The sequence below is a fragment of the Apium graveolens genome, chromosome 1 (genome assembly GCF_009905375.1).
Source record: "Apium graveolens cultivar Ventura chromosome 1, ASM990537v1, whole genome shotgun sequence".
Classification (NCBI taxonomy): Eukaryota; Viridiplantae; Streptophyta; class Magnoliopsida; order Apiales; family Apiaceae; genus Apium; species Apium graveolens.
Genome location: NC_133647.1, coordinates 178,509,959 through 178,521,973, shown reverse-complemented (window position 1 = coordinate 178,521,973; position 12,015 = coordinate 178,509,959). Strand labels below are relative to the sequence as shown.

At 42.4% G+C, this 12,015-nt stretch overlaps 1 non-coding gene across 1 annotated transcript; it reads right to left on the bottom strand.

Annotated features, from left to right (window-relative positions):
- Positions 1–9,100: 9,100 nt before the first annotated feature.
- LOC141682792 (small nucleolar RNA R71) lies at positions 9,101–9,207 on the bottom strand. The gene has a single exon (XR_012559950.1). It is a non-coding gene; the product is annotated as a small nucleolar RNA R71 (small nucleolar RNA).
- Between the last annotated feature and the right edge of the window lie 2,808 nt (positions 9,208–12,015).

The following is a 12,015-nucleotide window of genomic DNA, read 5'->3' as shown; positions in this document are numbered from 1 at the left end:
GAAGTTAGTGAAATTTTTGCAAGAAAATAGTGATGTGTTTGCATGGTCAGCAGCTGATATGCCAGGCATAGACCCGGAGTTAATTACTCACAAGCTAAACGTGGATCCAAGCCGGAAGACAGTAAAACAAAAGAAAAGAAATTTTGCCCCAGAAAGACAAGAGGCTATAAAACAGGAAGTAGAAAAGCTCTTAGAGGCTGGTTTCATTGAGGAGATTCAATTTCCGGAGTGGTTAGCGAACCCTGTAATGGTGAAGAAGGCTAATGGAAAGTGGAGGATGTGTATAGACTTCACTGATCTGAATGATGCATGCCCCAAAGACTGTTTTCCGCTGCCTAGAATTGATACTTTGATTGATGCCACTGCTGGACATGAGATGCTGAGTTTCATGGATGGATTTAGCGGATACAACCAGATCAAAATGCATAAGGATGACATTCCAAAGGTATCATTTATCACTGACTTTGGTGTTTATTGTTATCTTATTATGGCGTTTGGTCTCAAGAATGCAGGAACCACCTATCAAAGGTTGGTGAATAGAATTTTTAAGGATCTTATTGGTAAGACTATGGAAGTCTATGTTGATGACATGTTAGTCAAGAGTCTAGTAAAGACTGATCATATAGCCCATTTAAGGGAAGCTTTTGAGGTCCTGAGGTACCACAAGATGATGTTGAATCCTATAAAGTGTGCTTTCGGAGTAGGATCTGGAAAATTCTTGGGACTGATGGTCTCAAAGAGGGGAATTGAAGCTAACCCGGATAAAATAAAGGCGATCCTGGACATGGAACCACCAAAAACTGTTAAGGATGTTCAGAAGCTTACAGGAAGGGTTGTTGCGCTAGGACGATTCATCTCCAAGTCAGGAGACAAGTGCTTGTCATTCTTCAAGTCACTAAAGAACATCAAAGACTTTGTATGGAGTGAGGAAAACCAGAAGGCATTTGAAGAGTTAAAGAAGTATATGGCCCAGGCCCCGTTGTTGGCCAAGCCAGTTCTGAGTGAAATTTTATTCTTGTACTTGGCTGTTTCAGAGAGCGCCTTGAGCGCGGTGTTGGTTAAAGAGGAACTGAAAGTCCAGAAACCCGTATACTATGTCAGCAAAATTTTGCATGGTGCTGAGTTGAATTATTCAACTATTGAGAAATTCGCTTTAGCCTTGGTAATGGCTTCAAGAAAGCTGCGTCCTTATTTTCAAGCTCACCGGATTGAAGTGCTAACAAATCAGCCCCTGAGAAATATCATTCACAGTCCCAAGGCAATTGGGAGACTGATTAAGTGGGCAATAGAGCTGGGAGAGTTCGATCTCAAGTATAAGCCACGTACGGCAATAAAAGCCCAGGCACTAGCTGACTTCGTGGTGGAATGTACCATACCCAACCAAGAAATCGGGGGGCAGGAAGATGCCATACCTCAAGACAAGGGAGTCGATAATGGGGGCAAGAGAAGGATGAGAAAGAATATTGGGTTCTCTATTTTGATGGAGCATCAAAAACAAACTCCAGTGGAGCAGGATTGGTTTTGCAAAGCCCTGATGGGTTCTTAATTGAGTATGCTATGAAGCTAGACTTCCCAACAACAAATAATGAGGCAGAATATGAAGCCCTGATAGCTGGCCTTGGTCTAGCTGGGACACTTAGAGTCAAAAACTTAAAGGTCCGTGGAGACTCAAAGCTGATCATATCCCAGGTAAAGGGAGAATTTGAGGCAAGGGATGATACGATGGCTAAGTATGTTCGCCTAGTAAGGGCTGTGATGACCCAATTTAATGAGTGCCATGTTGAACACATTCCAAGGGAAGAAAATGCTAAGGCAGATGCGCTATCAAAGTTTGCTTCATCTGAGATTGAAGAAAGTTCAGGAAGTGTATACTTCCGTGTTTTGAAGACACGAAGCATAGATGTTAAGCTTGTGGCTCCCATAGGCTTGGGGACGTCATGGATTGATCCCATCAAGGCTCACATTCAGACCGGTTGGTTGCCAAGCGATGCAACTGAGGCACGGAAGTTAACTATTCGAGCACTAAGGTACTCCTTGATAGATGGAATTCTGTATAAGAGATCTTTCGTGGTTCCTTACTTGAGGTGTCTCAGGCCCGACGAGGCACGCTTGGCTCTTGAGGAAGTGCATGAAGGTATTTGTGGGCAACACTTGGGGGGCAGGGCCTTGGCTCATAAGATAACCCGTTTAGGCTTCTATTGGCCAGAAATGATGGCTGATGCCAAAGAATATGTGAAGAAGTGTGATCGCTATCAGAAGCATGCACCAGTTGTTAGACAACCCCCCGAGATGCTGACCTCTATCAACTCGCCTATTCCCTTTGCTATGTGGGGGATGGATATTCTAGGGCCTTTTCCTATGGCCACGGCACAAAGGAAGTTTCTGATTGTAGCCATTGATTATTTCACCAAGTGGATCGAAGCCAAACCCTTGGCCAAAATCACAACTAAGCAGGTTGCACAATTCCTGTGGGAAAACATTATGTGCCGATATGGAATTCCCCGTATCCTCGTCGCTGACAATGGAACACAATTCAACAATGAGGAATTCAAGAAGTATTGTGAAGAAAATGAAATTGAGTTACGATTCACCTCTGTGGCTCACCCGCAAGCCAATGGGCAAGCAGAGGTAGCAAATCGGATAATCCTGGATGGACTAAAGAAGAGGATCGAGAAGTCAAGAAATAATTGGGTGGATGAAATACTTCCAATATTATGGGCCTACAGGACTACCTGTAGAGTCACGACAGGAGCAACTCCCTTCATGTTGGCATATGGGGCAGAAGCAGTAGTTCCAGTAGAGATATCACATTCCTCTCCAAGGATTCAGGCTTTTAATGCAGAAGAAAATGAGGAAGGGCAGAGGTTAGCCCTGGATTTAATCGATGAAGTGCGAGATAAAGCACATGCAAAGATAGTAGAATATCAGAAAAAGGCTTCATTCTACTACAACCTAAGGGTTAAAGAGAGGTTTTTCAAACAAGGTGACCTAGTCTTGAGAAAAATAGAGGCTTCTGGTGTCGGACAGAAAGGAAAGCTTGCCCCGAATTGGGAAGGGCCTTACAGAGTCAAGAGCGTTCAGGGTAGAGGAACCTACAGGCTGGAGACTATGGATGGTTTTGAAGTCCCGAGAACCTGGCACGCACAAAACCTGAAGGTTTACTACGTGTAAGATAGGCGAAGTACGATTCTCACTTGTCATTGTGACAAGTAGGTTTAAAAGCACCTTGAAGCTTTGCTTGCGTAGGATTTTATATTTCAGTAGAATTTACATTGTCTAGTTATTGTTGATTAGGGTCGAACCCATGCTGTGTAAGGTTTTGGAAAACCAGACTTCATATTAAAGAGTTTGAAATTATTTCAATCTAAGGATGTTTAAAGTTCAAATGCATATTAAGATTGTAAAGTTAAAATAGAAAGAGGCAAGAAAAGCAACATATGAAATATAACCCCGAAGGGTAACAAGTTCTGATATGAATGAAGTTCAAAAAGAAGATATACAAAAAAACTTAGGCCTTGGAAGGCTGAGATTCCTCAGAACCACTATCCGAAGTCTCCTCGGATGTCTCAGTCGTTCCTTCAGACATCTCGGTCGTCCCCTCCGAAGTCCCTGTAGAGGTTCCCTCTGTGGGAGATGCTGGCTGTTGAGGCACTGTTCTTGGAGGCTCTTCCACCTTGGCCTTCTTAGTGACAGGCTCAAACTCCTCTTCGGAAGAATTTTCCTCCTCTCCGTCCTTGATCATATCAGCAAGCTTTTCAGTAACACCTCCAAGCTCTGGAACTCGCACAGGGCAAGGAAAGGAGGACTGCTCGAGGACCTCTGGAAAATCATCCTGGATAGCCTCCACAGCAGTATCCCAGCCCTCTTTGTAGCTAACCGGGTGAAGAAGGGCATCATGCTCCACCATCAAGTCTTTGAATTCCTGGGTGTCCATCCAGCCATCAAAAGCTTTGTCCTTCTGCGCCTTCAGAATAACATTTTCGGCCCGGGCTGTTTCCAGGTCAGAAGTGGAAGAGGCCAGTTGAGCTTCAAGGGCCTCTATTTTTTGGTTGGCCTCCTCCAACTTCTTGTTGGCATCTTCCAGGCCAACCTTCCAAGCCTTAGCTTGGTGAATTGCCCCTTGGAAATGGGCGTTAGCCTGCAAGAAAAACAGCAAAAGTTTAGAAAAGAAACATGGAAAGATAAGTATGAAGGGCGTAGGTAAAGGACGTACCGTCGCCAGAGCCTGGGCTCCAAATAGCTCATTCCCCTCTAAGTCCTGTTGAAGGACAAAATCTTGATAGTCCACCGGGGAGATGGAATGCTTAGACCATTCTTTGGACAGCCCCGTGCTGCCCACGATTGAGTCCTTGCCCCGGATCCCCCAAGCAGGTTGAAAATAGGCCCCTGGCCTCTGCTTGGTGCACAAAACTTGGCTGGGGCCTTCCTCGCTTGGCTCCGTTGCCTGAAGGAGGAACTCAGGGAAGCGGTCACCAAGTCGAGGGTCTTTGAAGACCTTCCCAGCCCTCTTCATCCTGGTTGTCTCCAGGTCCTTAGGCTTGGTAGCCTCCTCAATCTTCTCAGACACTGCAACAAACGAAGTCAGTTGAAAATCAATAGAATAAAAAATACAGGAAATAAAGGAGGTAAGAAAGGGAACTTACTTTTCTTATGAATGGGCGAGAGGCCGCGTTCTACCAGGACGGTCTCCCGGATAAGGTCCCAAGAATGGGAAGTACCGTTTTCTTGCGTAAGGAGGTTGAAAGCTCTAGCCTCCTCCTCAGACAAAGTTATATCATTTGGGCTCCCGTCCACGGCCAGCCCAAAGGATGATCGAAACAGGGAGCCCCAATCTCCACCTTCTCAAACAATGAACAAAAAATCTTTCTTCCACCCCAAGTTGTTGTCAGGGATGGACTTCCCATTCACGATATGGGGGATAGTGGGGCGCTGATTTATAGAAACCCAACCCAGACTTTTATCAGGGTTGTTCTTGAACTAAAAAGTCTTTCTGAAGACAGCAACAGATGTGGGGACATTGTGCTTGGCGCATTGCGATAGATAGCACAGAATCAGCCTCCAAGAATTAGGGGGAGTTGGCAAGGGCTGATGCCCACATCAGCCAGTAACAAGGGAATAAATGGATGAAAAGGGAGTCTGATACCTGCCCTTAGAGTATCCCTATAGACGCATAGTGCATCCTTTTTCCACTGGCAGGCCCTGTCGGCCGGACCCGCAAGAACCAGCTTAAAAGGCTCCTTGATTTTGAAGCAGCTGCTCAACTTTTCCAGCTCCTTGGGATCCAGTAAAGCACTAATATGATCGTGCGCGTCCAGATGCGCATCAGACGAGTACTCGTCCCCTCGAGTGTTGATCATGTCGATTAAGGAAGTATACCTCGATCGAATGGGAAATTCGTTGGACTTTCTAGCCACGTTCATCTTGGCCAAGCGGGTCATTTTTTTGTCAGCCATCTGAAAAAAGAAAGGGGCACGTAAACAGGCAATCTTAAAACGGCACACAATGGAAAAATAGACACGAAAAGCAAAGGGAGGAATTTTACCTGAAGAAGCACTCCTGAAAAAGGCTTTGAGCTCCGACTTGCTATTATTGCTCTGAGAATCTTAGCAGGAGGAGAAAGAAGAAAACTTAGAAATGAGAAGGTGAGGAGTAGTAGCCTTTCCTCATTCCTTTATATAAGAGGAAAAGGAAGTTGAAGAGACGAAAGCCCATTAAGGACAATGGCCCATAGGAAAAAACCCAGAAAAAGGAATATTCCAGAATATTCCTAGGAATTCTAGAGCATTCTAAACAGGGTGTATTAAGCCCAGATCAATAAAGAAGCCCAGATCAATAAAGAGGCCCAGTAATATTTGGTAAAGCCCAATAAAAATGGCCCAACAAAATTTGAAAAAGCCCAATAAAAGAGGCCCAATAAGATTTGAAAAGGCCCAGTAGGATTTGGAAAAGCCCAATAATAGAGGCTCAGTAAAATTTAATAAGGCTCAATAAAAAAGGCCAGGCCCAAATCCAATTAGGATTTGGAAAATTCAATTTTAGCCCTAAAAGATGTAAGGCCCAATGGAGAAGGATAGAAAAAGACCAGAATCCAGGTCGAAATCCAGGTCGTGAATCCTGCCCGAAATCTTTCGAGCAGACACCCGAAAATAACGGGTAATAAAGACCAGAATCCATGTCGAAATCCAGGTCGTGAATCCTACCCGAAATCTTTAGAGCAGACACCCGCAAATAGCTGGAATAACGGGACTGAATTGAGGTCGAAACTTCGACCAGGAATGAGGTCGAATAAACCAAGCATCTTTCAAAAATGGGGATTAAAAACCCAGGTCGAAGTTCGACTAGGATCCTGGTCGAATTCCAGGTCGTGGATCCTAGTCGAAATCCTTCGACCAGGAAGCAAGAAAACCAGAGAATTTTCGAACAGGATTCAGGTCGAAATATCGACTAGAATCCTGGTCAAAATCCTAGTCGATAGGCTCAAGACCAGAAGCTGAAAAAAAAAAGAAGAGAGGGTGGGGGAATTTTCGACCTAGATCCAGGTCGAATTTTCGACTAGGATCCTGGTCGAATTCCAGGTCCTAGATCCAGGTCGAAATTTCGACTAGGATCCTGGTCGAATTCCAGGTCGTGGATCCTAGTCGAATTCCTTCGACCAGGATGGCAAGGCTGACCCCTATTTCGACTAGGATCCAGGTCGAAATTTGGACTAGGATCCTGGTCGAAAAAGGGCTGGAAATCTGAAAAATTCAGAAATTAAGGAAAAATCCCAGAAAATTAGGGAAAAATCCAGAAATTAAGGAAAAATCCCAGAAAATTAGGGAAAAATCCAGAAATTAAGGAAAAATCCCAGAAAATTAGGGAAAAATCCAGAAATTAAGGAAAAATCCCAGAAAATTAGGGAAAAATCCAGAAATTAAGGGAAAAATCCCGAAAATTAGGGAAAAATCCCGGAAATAAGGGAAAAATTCCTGGAAATTAAGATAATTCCTGAATAAAAGGAAAATTCATTGTAAATGTGTAGGTCGCTCCACACTTTACGCAAAAACGAAACCCTGTAAGGGAATAAACAGACTTAACTTCTGGGAAACCTAATCAATGTTTCCCAAAAGTTGGGGGGCAAATGATAGGGATAAATAAATTATGATAGTATAATTAAATACTGCAAGGTGTGGGCTGCTAGGCCCAATAAAAATATATATGACATTCAGACCAGAAAGGTTAAGCCTGATGGACCAGATCAGTCCTGATGGAATAAAGAAGGCCCAAAAGCCCTGATTATTAATTAATTTCGTAATTAATTAATAAGGGAAAAATCAACTGTTGAGAAAAGTCCCAATAAGGATATAAATCCTTATAGATTAGCCTCAAGGGGACCTAAAAGGATAAGGAATCAGTTTCCTACTATCTAGGACTCCAAAGTCCATTCTAATTATGAGACTTGCCCACCAAGTCTCCTATACCAAGTCCAATTCAAGGATTCCCAACATCTATATAAGGGGCCTCACCCTACAAATCAGAACTACGTTTTTTGACTTGATCCTTGGCAATCAGCAAGGTACGTAGGCATCTTGTAAGGCAGATCGAATCACGAAACACAAGAGCAGTCAAATCGAGCCTTGAAGCTCACGTTCCTTATTATTAAACACATCAATCATATATATTAGTTAAAAATCCATAACAGTGGGGTTCTAGAGGATTTACTTATGGATTTATTTAGTTAATTTGTTTTGATACTTTAGTGTGTGGTGATTGAATGATAACCTAGTATTGGTTGTGTTTATTCATCTTATGAGCGTCGCGAACTTATAGGATAGCGTGTTAATCTCTAATGAAGCGAAAGTGAATTTAGGAGTTTAGAACTTGCCATACTAGCATAGGTTCATGTATTTGATATGCATGATTTGTAGGTAATTTTAACCATCTTACTTGCCCTATGTAATCATGATAGATAACTTTTACATTAAATCGTTATGTTATCAAATTCTATAGACATATAGGGTCTCAATATAATTGGTGTCTATTCAGCTTATATCTCTTTTGTGGATGTCTGATAGTAGGGTACTCGTACAACGAAAGTTGACGTATACTAGTTTCGTATTATCTGATTAGTGTCATCACCATTACATGCTAAGGTTAAGAATAAAAAGGCTATTGAATGAAGTAGTAATGAAACTAGAATCCCATGTTTGTGTAATATAGTAATCAATCCTTTTAATCTCTTAGTTAATGTTCTTTAGTATAATCTCTTAGTTAATAATCTTAGTTATAAACAATCTAAAATTGTTAATCATCTTAGCATTGAATAATAACCATACCATTATTGCATCAGTACATTGATTAAAATTAACCTAAACCAGTCTCTGTGGGAACAACTAGAATTGATTCTATATTACTTGCGATCGCGTATACTTGCATGAATATTAGCGCGTGTTTTCGTCCTAACTAGTTTTTGGCGCCGCTGCCAATGACTCGGTGTTAATTTTTAGTTTATGTGTTTGTCATCAGTGGTCGTTAAAGTTCATTGACTCGAACATTGTTACTTACTTATTTCCTTGTCGTGTTTCAGGTACTCTAGCGAGCGTGTATGCATATGCGTTCTCGGTCTCGTAAGAGAACTCTAGATCAAGCTAAGGAAGAAGTTGTAGTAGCTAAGAAAGCTTTTGAAGAAGTTCTTGTCGAGGAGAAAGTTGAAGAAGAAGCTCTTATTGCAATGGGATAACCAGAAGCGAATACTAAGGCTTTGATGGATTACTCTCAACCAAAGATTAATGATATTCAGTCTAGAATTGTCTGACCAGCCATTTTGGCTAACACCTTTGAGATCAAGTCGAGCACGATTCAGATGATACAGAACTCAGTTCAGTTTGGGGGTTCTCCGACAGAAGACCCCAACATGCACATCAGAGATTTCATCGAGATCTGTGACACTTTCGAGTTCAATGGAGTTTCAGAAGATGGTATTAAGTTGAGGCTTTTCCCATTCTCTCTACGGGATAAACCTAAGTGCTGGTTACATTCTCTACCACCAGGGTCTATCACCAAATGGGAGGATCTTGCTCCAAATTTCTTAAATAAATTATTTCCTATGGCGAAGACTGTTGCGATCAGAAACGCACTTACTCAATTTGCTCAGCAATCTAGAGAATCTTTATGTGAGGCTTGGGATCGCTACAAAGAGATGCTTAGAAAGTGTCCTCACCATGGGATGCCTGACTGGATGATCATTAACTTCTTTTATAATGGATTGGGTGCTACTTCTAGACCCATGTTTGATGCAGCATCAGGAGGAGACTTATGGACTAAAAGCTATGATGAAGCTTATAAATTGATTGAACTGATGGCTGCTAATGAATACCAGAACCCAAGACACAGAGACTACCTCAGGGCAAGGTAGCAGGAATTCTGGAGGTATATGCAGCTACTGTTATAGCTGCTCAGCTTAAAGCTTTGTCGATGAAGGTGGATTCTTTGGCTAATTATGGAGTTAATCAAATCACTATTATCTGTGAGCTTTGTGCTGGTGCATATGAGACGGAGCAGTGTGCTATTTCTAGTGAATCAGCTCAGTTCGTGAGCAACTTTCAGAGGTCGCAGCAACCGGTTCCAGCCACCTATCATCCGAGCAACCACAATCATCCTAACTTCAGCTTGAGCAATACTCAAAATGCGGTGCAGCAGCCTTATCATCCATATGCAGCAAAGCAATACAACCCTCCTGGTTTTCAGCAACCGCAATATGCACCAACACAACAACTCCAACTGCTACGGTCTAATGAAAAATCTGAATTGGAGGAGTTGAGGCTCATGTGCAAGAGCCGAGCGGTTTCTATCAAGACCCCGGAGAATCAAATTGGGCAAATTGCCAATGCCTTGCTAAATCGTCAACCTGGTACACTCCCTAGTGATACTGAAGTTCCAGGAAAGAAGGAAGCTAAGGAGTAGGTGAAGGCAATTACATTGAGGTCTGGGAAGGTTGCAAACCCTGAAAAATCTCAAGTTTTGAGAGATGAAGTTGTGGCTGAAGAAGAAGTGCAGAAGGAAGAAAAAGTGGAACCAAGGAAGACTACTGTGGGACACACTCCTCCTGAGGGTAATACAGGGGATAAACAGATCTATCCTCCACCTCCTTTTCCTAAGCGGCTGCAGAAGAAAAAGCTAGATAAGAAGTTTGAGGAGTTTCTGGAGGTGTCCAAGAAACTTCATATTAACATACCTTTCGTTGAAGCTCTTGAACAGATGCCCATTTATGCGAAGTTTATGAAAGGTATTCTCTCTCAAAAAGTGAAGCTTGATGACTTAGAGACAGTTGCTCTTACGGAGGAATGCAGTGTTGTGCCGCAACAGAAGTTTCCTTAGAAGCTTAAAGATCCTGAGCGCTTCACTATTCCTTGTACCATTGGAAATGCTTATATGACTTGGGAGCTAGCATCAATCTGATGCCCTTGTCAATCTTCAAGAAGTTGGACTTGCCTGATCTAAAGCCTACTTATATGACCTTACAGTTGGCTGATCGATCTATTACATATCCACGAGGTATTGTGGAGGATGTCTTAGTCAAGGTTGATAAACTCATCTTTCCTGCTGATTTTGTAATTCTTGATTTTGAGGAGGATAAGAAGATTCCCATAATCTTGGGAAGACCATTCTTGGCTATCAGCCGAACCTTGATTGATGTGCAAAAGGGTGACCTTACTATGCGAGTGCTGGATCAGGATGTGACGTTTAATGTTTTAATGCCATGTAATTCCCGACTGAAAATGAGGAGTGCTTAAAAGTGGAGTTGGTCGATTCTGTGGTTACTTCAGAACTTGATCAAATGTTGAGGTTTGATGCCTTAGAGAAGGTCTTGTTGGGGAATTCATATAGTGAAGATGATGAAGGTGAGGAATAGTTGCAGTATTTGAATGCTTCTCCTTGGAAGCGAAGGCTGGATATGCGTTTTGAATCTCTTGGATTGGAGGAGTTCAACAAATCTCCAAAGCGCCTCAAGCCATCTATTGAGGAAGCTCCTACACTTGAGCTTAAACCATTGCCTGAACATTTAAGGTATGTTTTTTTAGGTGATGCATTAACTTTGCCTGTTATTATTGAATCCGACCTTTCAGGTAGTGATGAGGAAAAGCTTTAAAGAATTCTGAGATTTCAAGTTGGCAATTGGATGGACTATAGCAGATATCAAGGGAATCAGCCCTTCTTATTGTATGCATAAAATTCTGCTAGAGAAAGGTAGCAAGCCTACTGTTGAGCAACAGAGAAAGCTAAATCCTATAATGAAAGAAGTTGTCAAGAAGGAAATACTCAAATAGCTAGATGCAGGAATCATCTATCCCATTTTTGACAGTTCTTGGGTGAGTCCAGTTCAGTGTGTACCGAAAAAATGAGGCATCACAGTTGTTGCTAACGAAAAAATGAGCTCATTTGCTACTCGAACAGTCACAGGGTGGAAAGTTTGCATAGATTACAAGAACCTGAACAAGGCTACAAGGAAGGATAATTTCCCTCTTCCGTTTATTGATCAGATGTTTGACAGGTTGGTTGGGCATGAGTACTAGTGTCTTCTGGATGGCTATTTGGGTTATAATCAGATTTGCATTGCTCCAGAAGATCAGGAAAAGACTACCTTCACTTGTCCATTTGGGACTTTTGCCCTCAGAAGAGTTTCTTTTGGGTTATATGGTGCACCTGCCATATTTCAAAGATGCATGATTGCTATCTTCTCTGACATGATTGGTTAGAATGTGGAGGTGTTCATGGACGATTTCTCTGTGTTTGGTGATTTTTTTGACGAGTGCTTGCAAAATCTTGGCGCCGTTCTTAAAAGGTATGTTGAGACCAATCTGGTTCTCAACTGGGAAAAATGTCATTTTATGGTGCGTCGGGGCATTATTCTTGGGCACAAGGTCTCTAGTAAAGGTCTCGAGGTGGATAAATCCAAGGTGGGGGTTATCGAAAACCTCCCTCCACCAATTTTTGTTAAGTGAGTTCGCAGCTTTCTTGGTCATGCAGGTTTCCATC